This window comes from Muntiacus reevesi, chromosome 2 (assembly GCF_963930625.1).
Source record: "Muntiacus reevesi chromosome 2, mMunRee1.1, whole genome shotgun sequence".
Classification (NCBI taxonomy): domain Eukaryota; kingdom Metazoa; phylum Chordata; class Mammalia; order Artiodactyla; family Cervidae; genus Muntiacus; species Muntiacus reevesi.
The window spans coordinates 259,367,472-259,373,216 of NC_089250.1; positions in this window are offsets into that span (position 1 = coordinate 259,367,472).

The following is a 5,745-nucleotide window of genomic DNA, read 5'->3' on the forward strand; positions in this document are numbered from 1 at the left end:
GATGCCTGGAGTAACAGGAAAGTTTGGCCTTGGAGTACAAAATGAAGCAGGGCAAAGGCTAACAAAGAATTTTGTCAAGAGAATGCACTGGTTATAGCAAACATCCTTTTCCAAAAACACAAGAGACAACTCTATGCAGGGATATCACCAGATGGTTAATACCGAAATCAGATTGATTATATTCATGTGAAATACTGGGTTGGATGAAGCACAAGCTGGAATCAAGATCGCCAGGAGAAATATCAATAACCTCAGATATGCAGATATGCTATCCTTATGGCAGAAAGCGAAGAGGAACTAAAGCGCTTCTTGATGAAGGTGAAAGAGGAGAGTGAAAAAGTTGACTTAAAACTCAACATTCAAAAAATGAAAATCATGGCATCTAGTCCCATCACTTCATGGCAAATAGATGGGGAAACAGTGAGACTATTTTCTTGGGCTCCAAAATCACTGCAGATGGTGACTGCAGCCATGAAATTAAAAGACACTTGCTCCTTGGAAGAAAAGCTATGACCAACCTAGACAGCGTATTAAAAGGCAGAGACATTACTTTGCCAACAAAGGTCCATATAGTCAAAGCTATGGTTTTTCTGGTAGTCATGTATGGATGTGAGAGTTGGACCATACAGAAGGCTGAGGGCCGAAGAATTGATGCTTTGAACTGTTGTGTTGGAGAAGACTCTTGAGAGTCCCTTGGACTGCAAGGAAATCAAATCAGTCAATCCTGAATATTCATTGGAAGGACTGATGCTGAAGCTCCAATACTTTGGCCACCTGATGCAAAGAGCCAACTCTTTAGAAAAAACCCTGATGCTGGTAAAGACTGAAGGCAGGAGGAGAAGGGGACAATGGAGATGGTTGAATGGCATCACGGACTCAGTGGACATGAGTTTGAGCAAGCTCCAGGAGATCGTGAAGTACAGGAAGTGTGGCATGATGCAGTCCATGGGGTCACAAAGAGTCAGACACGACTGAGCAATTGAATAACATGACACTTCCTCCTGACAAATATATCTCACAAAGGCAAGTATTTTTGTCTGTTGTCAACATTGGTAGACTAGTCAACCTGAATTGTGTACCACAGTGACTCATTAATCCTAAGAGCTGCACCTCAATATCCTCTGCTATTTCATCAATCTGTCTAGTTATGGTGTTACCTGAAAGAAGAACATATGCCACCTTTTGAACTGCAGCATTTAAGTTACCCGACAAATTTAAAACAGCAATCATAGAAATGCTTCAGTGAACAAATTGTGAACGCACTTGAGATGAAAAAAAAGTAGGAAATCTTAGCAAAGAAAGGGAGAGTATAAAGAACAAAATGAAATATTTTAACTGAAAAATACAGTAGCAGAAATAAAAGACTTGGTGGATATGCTCAAGAACACAGTGGAGAGGACAGAGGAAACCATCAGTGAACTTAAAGATGGAACAAGAGAAATTGCCCAATATGAGCAAAAGAGAGGGAAAATATGCTGAGACCTAGAAGGAAAGGAGAGAGTGTGAGTCTGAAGAGGAATGCAAAGAAATAATGGCAGAAAACTCAAATTTGGCAATAAATGTAAGCCTCCATATTAAAAAAACTGAGCAAATCCCAAACAGGATAAACCCAAAGAAATCTATAAGACACATGATAATCCAACTTCAGAAAACTAAAAACAAAACAAAACAAAAATTGAAAGCAGTGTGAGAAATGATCTATACCTACAGAGAAACAGTGACTTAAATAACATATATATTTTTTAATCAGAACACAGGACGTTCAGAAGGAAGTAGCATATTTTTCAAGTGCTGAAGAAACTGCCAACCCAGAACTCTGTACTGGCAAAAAATATTCATGAATGAGATGAAGGAAGACATGCTCAGATGACGGAAAACTGAGAATTTGTCAGGAGGTCTAAGAAGTTCTTCAATATCAGGAGTGAGGAAAGGACAGAAAGTATACATATGCGTACATTTAATGTTGAGTTCCCAATTATGTTAGATGGTTCAATAAAAAATGGCTACACTATTTTATGTAGTTCTTAAGGCATATAGAGGAAATATTTATGATAACACACAATGAAAGGGGGGAAATAAGGTTTTGAACTGATTCAGTGTTAATGAAACTAGACTGTTTCATTAATGTTAATGAAACATGACTTATCAGTCATGTATGTATAAAGTAATACCTAGAAATTCTAAACTACTAAAAAGTTAACAAAAAGAAATGTACTTAAGAACTCTGTAGACCAAATTAGAACAAATTATTGTACCTGCAACAAGTGGAATTGATCTAAAAAGAATTATGTTGAGTGAAAAATGCCAACCTGAAAAGGTTTCATAGTAATTAGGTAGGTAAATATAAATATTAAAGGTAATACAGTGATTTCACTTATAGAACACTCCTGGTATAGTGTAATTATGGAGAATAGTGTTTGGCAGGGATTAGGAGTGGGGTGCAAGCGGAGGAAAGAAGGTATGACTACAAAGGGGTAGAATAAGTGATATTTGTGGTGTTTCAAGTTCTATATTTTGATTGTAGTGGTCATTACAAAAATTTACACTAGATAAAATTGTATGTAACAAGAGACACAAAAATGCACACAAAATCAGTGAAATCTGATAAGGTCTATGAATCAAATTAGTGTCAAATTTGATTTATATAACTATATATATATATATATATATATGACTATAGGTCATTTAAAATGTAAACATTAGGGGAATGCAGATATAGGGTACACACTAAAAGTCCTCTAGGGCAGTGGTCCCCAACCTTTTTGGTACCAGAGACTAGTTTCACGGAAGATGATTTTTCCATGGGCCAGAGGGTGGGTGGTGGGGAAAGAAGATGGTTTGGGGATGATTCACATTACATTTATCATGCACTTTATTTCTATTATTATTATTGTATCCTCTCCAACTTAGATCATCAGGTATTAGATCCCAAAGGTTGGGGACCCCTGCTTTAGGGTATAATTTCTTCAACTTATATAAATCTGTAATAATTTCTAAATAAAAGTATTTTCGGAAGTTCCAGGAGAAAAAGACAAAATATATGAACTATTCAGAGACATTATTTTGGGCTCCAAAGTCACTGTAGATGGTGACTGGAGTCATGAAATTAAAAGCCATGAAATTTCTTCTTCTTGGGAAAAAGCTATGACCAACCTAGATGGCATATTAAAAAGCAAAGGCATTACTCTGCCAACAAAGGCCCGTCTAGCCAAAGCTGTGGTTTTTCCAGTAGTCATGTATGGATGCGAGTTGGACTATAAAGAAAGCTGCGTACTGAAGAATTGATGCTTTTGAACTGTGGTGTTGGAGAAGAATCTTGAGTCCCTTGGACTGCAAGATCAAACCAGTCAATCCTAAAGGAAATCAGCCCTAAATATTCATTTGAAGGACTGATGCTAAAGCTACCAACACTTTGTCCACCAGATGTGAAGAACTGACTCACTGGAAAAGACCCTGACGCTGGGAAAGATTGAAGGCAGGAGAAGGGGATGACAGAGGATGAGATGGTTGGATGGCATCACCAACTTGATGAACATGAGTTTGAGCAAGGTCCGGGAGTTGGTGATGGACAGGGAAGCCTGGTGTGCTGCAGTCCATGGGGTCGTAGAGTCGGACATGACTGAGTGAACTGAACTGATTCAGAGGAAAGAAGTTTCAGTACTATAAATATTTGAGTTCATTTGTGGCAGAAGCCAGCACAATACTGTAAAGCAATTATCCCCCAATAAAATATTAGAAAAAAATTGAAAGGCATTAATATAAAACAGGTGTGGTATAGGAAGAAGTGAACTTTCACATTCACTGAGCTCTTACCTGACACATAAAAATAACCACCATCTGAATTCCCATTTAAAAATTCAGAAGCCAAAGAAGGATTTGTTGAAATACTTTGAAACTTCTTCTGTCCCAATATGAGTAACTATCCTTGTCTTGATATGTTATGACATTAACATTGTACATTATGCATGAGTGGTCTTTCCCCCTTAGTTTGAAACCAACCCAAATGCAGGTGATCTTTTTTCCCCAAATGTATCCCAACAACTGAATATTTGTTTCTTCACTGGTTTCAAATAGGAACTCATGTTTAAGATAAAAAATGAAAAATTTTAAAGCTCTCTTCAAACAGATGCTATATACTTCTGATTTGTATATGCTAATTAACAGGTGGTAAGCAAAATATCTTAATTCAGGTTTGGCTTATGTATTATTATTAAAGATAACTTTCTATAAATGTTATATCTGATAAAAAATAAGAATCCATATAGGTCCAGGTTTTCTCTAGCCACTTAATTCTTATTTTAGAGAAACAGGAAAATACAGACAAGAAATAATTATTAAAAAAAACTACAACATAATTTTGACAACCGGATTCATTATTACTGTCATATTTGCTTTGTCTTTTATTAAAGAAATATTGCAGATAAATATAACAACTGCCTTCACTTCCTAAAAGGCAGTCAATGTCATATATGTATCCATGATCAACACACAGTACTGTTCTTTGCATTGTTTTATTATAGAAATGTTCATGGTACATTTTGCTTTTTCTGTCAATATTATGTAGTCTATCCATGTAATTATATGTCAAATTTGTATTTTTAAATATTATGTTCTATCATAGAAAACCATATTGTATCACTCTATCCCTCTATTAATGGAAATGTATGTATTCAATTTAGAGGAATACAAACCCCCTGACCAGTTAACATAAAGATCTATGTATCTCTGTGACATATGTGGGTGCCTCTGAAGCCAGTGCACCAAAAAAGAACTGAATGTTCCACATTTATGTATGTTTAAAGAAATCCTGTTACTCTAAAGTAGTAAATATAGTCTTATTTTATTTTCATCTTATAGGATTTTGCTTTTTATGTTCTAGTCTTCAGTCTGTTTGGATTTTATGTTTGTATATGATAAAAAGTAGAGAGCTAACATTTTTTGTTAATATGAATCTTCCATTTATTGAATAGGTCATTTTCTCTCCAGTGATTTGAATAGCACTATAATACACAAAATTTCCATATTTCCTTCCTCCAATCTTCAACTTGTTTCACTGATATACTCATTAAGAACATCGTTTAAAAACAATGATACCAGCTTTAAATAAATGTGATATCTAATGGTGTATCTTCTCTCTCATTTTTTTTTTTTACATATTTCACCTATTTGTGGCCCTTTACATTCCTATATAAAATTTCAATCAGTTTGTGAAATTCTTAAAAACATAACTGGTAAAAAAAAATTTTTTTTGAGTGGAAGTACTTTAGAGATTTGTGAGAAATTATATATATATATGTCTTTTAAGACAATGTTATTTTTCTCAAAATTTCAGGTGTTCTTTTGTAACCTTCAAAATGTTTAGCTACATATATATGTGTTGTAATTCACTATTATGTTTATTCATAAATATTTTATATCAACATATCTTCTAATTAACTATTCTAGTATAAAAAGGTTATTTTAAAAGTATTTCTTTTTTCTGCAATGGCTAGGAGCTCAACTATCATGTTGATAAGCTGATATCTTGTTTCAGATTTTAGTGAGAATGCTGAATAAATATCATTAGGTAAGATGTCTGCTGAAGGTTTTTGATGATCAGCTTTCTCATATATTTTGTCCCCTTGGTAAGAATTCTGTATCACAAATGTGTGGCTTCTTAAAAAGGCTTTCCCACATTCACAGTTTTCTGCTCTAGATCCCATTATATCATGTGCAAGGAAATGCAAATTCCTTCTGAAGTCTTTT